This window comes from Bactrocera tryoni, chromosome 5 (genome assembly GCF_016617805.1).
Source record: "Bactrocera tryoni isolate S06 chromosome 5, CSIRO_BtryS06_freeze2, whole genome shotgun sequence".
Lineage (NCBI taxonomy): Eukaryota > Metazoa > Arthropoda > Insecta > Diptera > Tephritidae > Bactrocera > Bactrocera tryoni.
In genome coordinates this window covers 77,932,652-77,941,775 of record NC_052503.1, presented here as the reverse complement: position 1 = coordinate 77,941,775, position 9,124 = coordinate 77,932,652, and the positions used below count along the sequence as shown (strand labels likewise).

Sequence of the window (9,124 nt, the reverse complement as noted above, 5' to 3'; positions counted from 1 at the left end):
ACAAAAACAAAATTTTGAAAAAACAAAATGCGCAGAAAAAAATTACGGAAACAAAATTAGCATAAAAAATTACAAGAACAAGAATTTGCAAAAAAAATTGCAATAGAAAAATTACAAAAACAAAAAATTGAAAAAAAATTAAAAAACAAAAATTTGCGAAAAAAATTGTGAAAACAAAAATTTTCGAAAAAAAAATACAAAACTAAAAAAATTACAAAAGCCAAAATTAAAAAAATGGGGAAATAATTTTCAAAACAAAATTAGAAGCAACATTGCGAAAAATCTATTCATATTCTTTCCAAAATTTACTTGTTTATAATGCTTTTTGTCTTTCCTTCATTGTATACATACATACATATGTATGGCATGTGCACACTTATGTATATATAACATAAACATACATACATATGTACATAATATACATACAGTGGTGGCCATAACATATGCAACTAATACATTATTTTAGAAAAAGTATATTTATCTCACTATTAAACTTTGCAGACTGTTGATTGAACATGAAATTATTATAATTTGGTATTTTTACTCTTAATTAACGTTTTTAAATCAAAAAATTTCATTCATAAAAAAATAATAAAAATTGCATTCCGATTTCAACTCTTAAATTACGTGGACAAAACAAATGCAACTCAGAGTTTGAGTTCAAGTATCACCATTATATCGGTATTTTTCCGTTACTCTTGAGCTTTCATATTAAAAATTACGCAGTATCATTAGTTCTTGTAAATAAATTCTTGCGTTAATTTGGGCAAATCAACATGATTTTAATTTTATTGAAAATGCCAAGAGGTAATTTTGGAGTTGAACTTCGGAAGAGAATTATTTCCGATTTTGAGAAAGGAACGGCGCAAAAAAGCTTTTCTACAAAATTAAATGTGCACAAAAGCACAATTTCGCGACTAATAAAAAAATTTGTTACAACAAAAGAAGTATCTGCTATACACCAAGGTGGTAGCGCACGCAAAACGACCCAAAGGACAGACAATTTAATAGTACAACTATCAAAAAAAGTCCTGAAATAGACCCATCATAAATCATTAAAAGTTTAGATTTGCAATTATCCACAAAAAATGTGAGTAGGCGCCTCTTAAAAGCCTCACTAAGAGATTGTCGTCTCGCATACAAACCGATGATTTCGGTAAAACACAAAGCCAAGCGTTTGAAATTCGCTAAATAGCATCTAAGGCCAATTAGTAAATGGAAAACAGTTCTATTCAGTGATGAGTCAAAGTTTAACATAATAGGCAGTGATGGAATGTCTTATGTGCGAAGGCCTGTAAATAAAAAATATGATCCTCGCCATTGCATGATAGCAGTAAGGCATGGTGGAGGAAATGTAATTGTGTGGGGCTGTTTTTCTGCTAACGGAATTGAGCCATTATATAAGATTAATGGAATTTTGAATCAATAGGATTTCAAATGTATTTTAGAGGGTACATTGTGGCCCCATGCTGGATAGGAAATGCCATTCCGTTGAGACTTCCAACTGGATGATGATTCAAAGCACTCGGCCAAAGTAGTATCAAGTCTTGGTTTGAAGCAAACAACGTTAAAGTTATGAAAAGGTCACCACATTCTCCAGATCTCAACCCTATTAAGAACTTAACGGAGCTGGTTAACAGGCGCGTAGATAGGACTAATCTAAAAAATAGCGATAAACTTTTTGAAGGACTTCAAGAAGCTTAGAAATCGATTCTGATGAAAATCATAGATAATTTAATTGCCTCAATACCGAGAAGATGTGCGGAAGTGATAAAAAAACTATGGATTTGGAACCAAATATTAGTATATCCTATTATTTACCATTGTTTCCCAAAAGTTGCATATGTTTTGTCCACGTAATTTTAGAGTTGAAATCAAAATGGTATTCTTATTTCTTTTTTATGAACGAAATTTTTTTGTTTAAAATCGTTAAATTAAAGTAAAAATACCAAATTTTAATAATTTCATATTCATCCGACGGTTTGCAAAAGTTATTGGTAATATATATACACTTTATCTAAACTAATGTATTAGTTGCATATGTTATGGCCACCACTGTATGTATATATAATACAAAAAACTCGGCTTTTGCCTTCAAATTATTTTCTAATTAAGGCGTTCATTATTTTTTTTTTGTTTTACCACTTTGAATGTCTGTTACGATATACATACATACATGTATGTATGTATATAGACGGGTTGCTCGTTTTTTCTGCTCTTGTAATTACTTATGAAACACGAAATTTGGGCAAACATCAAACTCACTACACTTAGTACACATTAAGAGATAATTTTAATTGCCGGCCATCAGTTCACCGACCAGCAGCACGATCAGTCAGTCAGCCGTCAGGCGTTAGTCGTCAGCGTGTCCGATCGAGTCGACCCAGCGACACTGCGAAGAAGCAACAAAATCAAAAACGCAACAAAATCAAAAGAGCAACAAAAAGCCAGCATGTTAGTGGCTTGGTTAGCCGGCCGGCACAATAAAGCAGCCCGTCACTGTCCGCTCTGTTTGTATGTGCGTATAGTATGCTGTTAGCCGCTGCCTGGCGGGCGCATTCACACGAGCTGCTTGGCATTGAATCATTTTTAAAAATAGCCACACCGTCGCATTTGAACTTTTATTTATAATCATTTTCTGTTTAGTATAAAGTTTGTTGATAGTGCCACGCCAATGGCTAGAACTAGCGTGGTGATAGAGAGATACGCGTATATGGGTACATGTATATAAATAAAAATATGTTCATATATATAATATATATAAGTGTATGTCTTACTATCTTTGTGATTATGCTGTTGGCGCAAAAGTTATCTGCGCGGCGCATGTATTATGTCGAAGCCGTGAGCCAATGTAGATGTACAACGAGCGATTAACACATTTATAAAAAAATAAAAATAAATGTTAACTATGTCTGCACTGCATTAGTACCCATACAGGTGCATTTCTTATAGCATGAAAGAGTTGAAAAGCTATCTGGCATGATTTGATCAGTCAGTTTGTATGGCAGCAATATCCTATAGTGATCCGATCTGAACAATTTCTTCGGAGATTGTGGCAATACTTCAAATAATAATCTACGGTAAATTTGGTGACGAAATCTTGTCAAATAAAAAAGCTTTCCGTATAAGGACTTGAGTTGGATCGGTCAGTTTGTATGGCAGCAATATGCTATAGTGATCCGATTTTAACAATTTTTTAGAAAGTTGTAGCAATTTCTTTGATAATAATCTGTGCTAAGTTTCGTGACGATATCTTGTCAAATAAAGCGGTTTTCCATACAAGAACATGGTTTTCAACGTTTGCTTTATATGGCTATACGCTATGGTGGTCCAATCTCAACAATTTCTTGGAAGATTATAGTAATGCTCTGGATAATAGCACATGCCAAATTTCGTTACGATACCTTGACAAATAAAAAAGTTATTCGTCTAAGGCTTGAATTGGATCGGTCCGCTTGTATGGCAGCTTTATGCTATTGTGGTCAGATTTCGAATAGTTGTAATCAAAAAAAAAATCTCGTCTAAGTCCTTAAGAATTGTATCTCAAATACCAGTGTAAATGAAGATCGGTTCAGTAGTTGTCAAGAAATCTTGCCAACCGAGTTCAAAAACACAGTTTCGAGAAAAAAGCGTTTAAAGACTACGCACTTAGTCTAGCTAGTTTCGAGCGCATAAATTCTCAAGGCTGTATCTCCAAAACTATTACTCGGATCAACTTGAAAACTTAGGACGATATACTAGAGGTCTTGTAGAATTCCAAAAGACAAAGAAATAATCGATTTTTTGAAACCCGTAAACCCATGTACCCACTTAACATACGAAATTTCTTTTTATGCATTTTTTTCACAAAACAAAAGTTGCTTCACTAAAGTCGATATAATTCACAAGCTAATGATCCGACAGCTGTCAAATTTATGCACGCGCTTTTTCAAGGTTCGGGCTAAGGGTCGCTAAAAATTATATGGATTTAGTTCCAGTAGCGCTAACTGTGCGTCAGGCCGGAGACTTTTCAATTGACCTGTTATATACTTTTTTTAAACATTTTTTTTTTTGAATTTTTTGACATTATTTAAAATTGTTTTTTAATATTATTTGACTTAAATCATTACAATTTTTCTTGTTTTATATTTTATTTAATTTCCTTTTATATTTTTTTCAATATGTAATCTCCTTAATATATGCCTCTTGTTACATATTTTCTCGAATGATTGCCTTCTTACATATGTACATACATATATGCCGCTAATTCATTTCACGCTATGTCGGCGTTGATTCAAGCACAACAACACCAGCAAACAGACAGGCATTTGATTTTCAATTGAAATTCCATTTTATTACACATTTTTATTTATTTATTGTTTTTTTTTGTTATTATCATTTTTCTATCGCCATTTAACACCCGGAGACATTCAATATTGCTTTATGTTGAGTTTACCCTTCTTTACAACATTGTGTATGCGTTTGTGTAAGTGCCACAAACACTTAGCGTTGACACTGCTACCTTTGGTGGCTGCTTAGCAAGAGCGATCGGAAGGGGGTTTCAAGTTAGCATATGTGTGCGCCACAATTGCATGTCACAATTGATTGCATTTCATTACCGCTGCGGCGGCATAAAAGTGAGCATTTAATGAAAACGAAATAGACACATACACCCATATACACATATACACTTGTAGACACACTCCCCGCGGTTAATAGCCACACTCATGCATATTCATGGCAGCCAGTTGTTGTCAAATAGACACCAGCGCATAAATCAGCAGCCGCTTTAGTGGCGACAAATCTTGTGCACCGACTTTTTTGTCACACGCACGGCGCATTGCGCCACCCTTAAGCGCCAGCAGAGCCTAACGCAGCCCAGTCTCTCATAGCGTAGCTACTAGAGATGTAAGGGGGCCACCTTTAGCCGTGCCTGCTGGAGCCGCAAAATTGCTGCAAATGTCTAACTGTTTGCGGCTTTGTTGTTGTATTTTTTTTTTGCTTTACTTTTACTTTTTTTATTGCCGTTTGCTGCGCTCCCCTCATTCGCGTGGCATTCACTTAATGAATTTATTGAATTGCGCCACTGTGTGTCGGCACACGGCGACTTTGACTTATAATGTGCCACGGCTGCATTCCGTTTCATTAAAAGTGAACTCTAAAGCGTGAATTAATATGCAAATTGCTTAATGCAGATACAAAAATATTCAATTAATTCAGGTTTTTATGCCGAATTAGTATTTATTATATTTTTGTATTTTTTTTTTTTTGCTTTTTTGTAAGAAAGTACAACACGACAAGTTATGAATAGAATTTTAACTGGTTGTTATCAGTTTGTATCCTAGGAACTCTACTTGCAAAATTCAGTTAATTCAATTCTATTCAATTCAATTCCTACTTGGATATTTTAATAGAGTAAAAATATCAAACCTAAAGGTTTTGAAAAAATTTTAGCCAATAATTATGTTTGGAAAGGGTTACCAACTACACAAAACCTTTAATTAAAGATAGGTGGCAAGCCAAAATACACCTTATTAAGCATATCATACTAAAAATATTTAAGGAAAGATTGAGTTAAAATTTTTTCGAAAAGAGTTGCCACCAGTTCAAAAAGTATGATATAAATAAAAAAATAAAATAAATATAAAATAAACCAAAAATAGAAATAGAAATAAATATCATCAAACCAAAAATGGCATAGTATTTGTAATAATTAAATAAATTTATAAATCGACTTTTTTTAAACAAACACATTTTTATTTACAATCAAAATATAAAATAATTGGAAAAAATATTTAAAAATAAAAAAATTAAAGAAATAGGAAACAAATGTTGTAATTAAGCACAATTTTGAAGTAAAGTCATATAAAAATTCTTAGCAAAAAATTTTAGAAATTAAAAATTATTAAAAAACTAAAAAAATATTTAAAATATGCCTATGTATTTAAAAAATTTTTTAAAAAGTTTTAATTAAGAAAAAATTTTGCAGCTTATCTAAATAAAATGCTTACATAAAATTTAAAATACTAAAAACTATTAAAAACCTTTAAAAAAATTATTAAAACTTTTTAAAAATATAAAAAAAATATTTAAAAATTTGATCGAAATTATCGAAACGCTCAGATGTAATAACAAACTAAATTTATAAATCAAAATTTTTTAATAAAATGATTTTTACTCGTAATATAAAAATATTAAAAAAAAAACTAAAGAATAAGAAACTGAAAAAAATATAAAAAATTTAATTAAGGAAAATTTTGAGTATATTTATATAAAAATGCCTACAAGAAATTTTAAAATTTACAAATTTAAAAAGAAAAACATAAAAAATATATTACAAAAATTTAAAAATGAAAAACTAAAAAAATTTAAAAAAAAAATTAATTGAAAAAATTTTGAAGTATTTTCACATAAAAATGCTTACAAAAAAAATTTACAAATTATTAAAAAACTACAAAAAAAATATTAAGAAAAAAATTTAAACAAATCGATGGAAACAAATACTCAGATGTAATAATTAAATAAATTTATAAATCAACATCTTTTAGTCAACTTTTATTTATACTCGTAATATCAAAATAAGAAATTTTTTTTATATAAAAAAAATTTAAAAAAGTTTTAAAAGAAAATTAAAAAAATTTTTTTTAGATAACAAAAATAAAAAAAATTTTAAAAAGAAAATAAAACAATTATTTTCATTTCATTTAATTTTTAAATTTAAATTTCTTTTATTTTAAAAAATTAAAAAAAAATATTTTTTCTTTTTTTTTAATTTTGAAGTATGTATTATTCATATAAAAATGCTTACAAACAAATTTTAGATGTTGAAAAATATTAAAAAGATTAGCTTTGGAATATTAAGATTAGAATATAATTTAAAACAATTAAATTAAAGTACATAAAACGGCATTTTTTACAAAATGAATTCGATTTTTATTTATACTCGTAATGTAAAAAAATAAGCCAAAATAAAAATAAAAAGCTAAAAAAAGGTATAACAAAAAAATGTAAAAATAAAAAAGTAAAAAACTGTTTAAGTTAAAAAAAATTGAAGCATATTCATATGAAAAAGCTTACAAAAATTTTTTAAAACTTACAGATTATTAAAAAACTATAAAAAAATTAAAAAAGAGTTCTAAAAGAAAATGTAAACAATTTTTTTTAATTTAATTTAATATTTTGTTTTTATTTTTTTTTAATTTAATTTTATTTTAAAAAATTATTTTCATTAAAATTATAAAAATTGTTTTTATTTCAATTTAACTTTTGAAATTTTTTTAAATCATCAAACACTCCGAAAAAATCAATAATAAAACAGTAATAAAATCGCAGTAAAATAGTAAACAAAAAATCAAACAGAAAAAAAATAAATAAAAAAGCAATCAATGCGCCATGCCATTAAATGTCGCTGCAAGCACGCTTCCTTGCAGGCATAAATTAACATAAAAATGTAGATTGCAATTGATTGCGCACAGCTTGAGGCCGGCGCAGCAGCAACATGTTGCCGTGCGCTACAGAAAAAAACACACACTTATATGTATGTATGTATGTATGTGCAGCAATAGTAACAGCGGCAGCAACAGCTTGGCATGCGAAGGAGTGCTCGCCTGCCAACCTATTTGAGATTCAAACGAAACGATTAATAGTTAAAAAAAAGCGAAAGAAATAGAAAAAATAAAGCAAAATTGCGCATTCGCTAGGCCGGGCCTCCTGCGCTAATACTGGGTAGACAGCGAGCAGGCGGCGACAATGCTGCGACAGCGAGTGTAGCAGTGAATGCAATGCCACATAGTTGCGTTCCTGCAGTACTTGACGCACTAGGGTGTGTTATAAGGTATGTGATTTTGTTGGTAGAAATTGATTTTCATACACAAAAAAAAAAAATAAATTGAAAAAAAAAAATATTAACTGGCACTAGCCCTAAGAAAATGAAATTGTATGAAAATTTCACCGAACACTCTTTAAAGTAAATTATAAACCTAAGTTTAAACAAAAAAATCTAACCTAATCTCCAATCCCACAACCTTTACGGCTCCCCTCGCATGACGCGCTGTTAATCGTTGCAAACTATCGGCTACATGATTGATGTGATTATGCAGGCATTTTGATGACAAGCAATTGCACAAATGCTGTCACACGGACTGCACAACTGACTGATTGCCTTGCAACTAAGACGACTGACAGACGGACTGTCAGACTGACTGACATAGCACTTGTTCTTTCAACACGTCAACTCACGCATTGAACGGCGCATCTGTCGATCACTTAAATGCGCATCACACTTCGGCATATTTCTATTTTTGTATGCGTGTGTGTGTGTGCCTTCGATTGTGCATTTGATCGACTTTTCGCACCTGAAGCACACCTCGGCATTTCTCTCTCCCAACTTGTGCAGTCCCAAGCTGCATTCCGCGGCTGGCATTCCTTCTGAGTGCAACAACAACAGCAGCAAGTGCAGCCGTTCGTATTAATTACCATTCAATTTGATTGAATTACTCGAATTCTTGAGCGTGTGCCAAGTGCACGAAGGCATCTAAATCGAGGCGAGTGCAAGTATGCGAGAGATGCAATGCGCTGCAACGGAATGCGAACGCACCTGAAGTAAATCAAGGTTACAGCGGCGTGAAAACTTAACTCACTAGTTGTGGGGCATACGATTAGTAATTGAACTGTAATAACTAGATAGAAAGGTTCATGAAAGACACTTTTTATAGGCTGTACGGAAAAGATACGTCGCAGACCCTCAGTTTTTGAGATATCGAGCTGAAATTTGGTACACGGTTTCTTCCTCTCCGAGAGGCTTCTCATTTATATGAAAAGATGATATCGGACCATTATTACATATAGCTGTCACACAAACTGATTGATCAAAATCAAGTTCTTGTAGGGAAAACTTTTTTCATTTGAGGAGATATATGCACGAAATTCGGCGTGGATTATTGCACAAAAATACGCTACACTTTACGAACAAATTTTTCAGATCGGACCATTATAACACATAGCGGCCATACAAACTCAATAACCAAAATCAGGTCCCGGTAAGGAAAACTTTTTCATTTGACGAGCTATCTTCATTAAATTTGGTACAGATTAGTGCTCGAAGCAACGCTATAAACTCCGAATAATTTTTTCAGATCGGACAACT

The 9,124-nt window shown here is 31.4% G+C and overlaps 2 long non-coding RNA genes across 2 annotated transcripts in view; one reads left to right on the top strand and one right to left on the bottom strand.

Annotated features, from left to right (window-relative positions):
- Positions 1-9,124, bottom strand: part of LOC120777708 — a 137,750-nt gene that overhangs the window by 56,782 nt on the left and 71,844 nt on the right. The gene's annotated exons all lie outside the window — the stretch shown is intronic.
- Positions 1-9,124, top strand: part of LOC120777707 — a 76,890-nt gene that overhangs the window by 67,310 nt on the left and 456 nt on the right. The gene's annotated exons all lie outside the window — the stretch shown is intronic.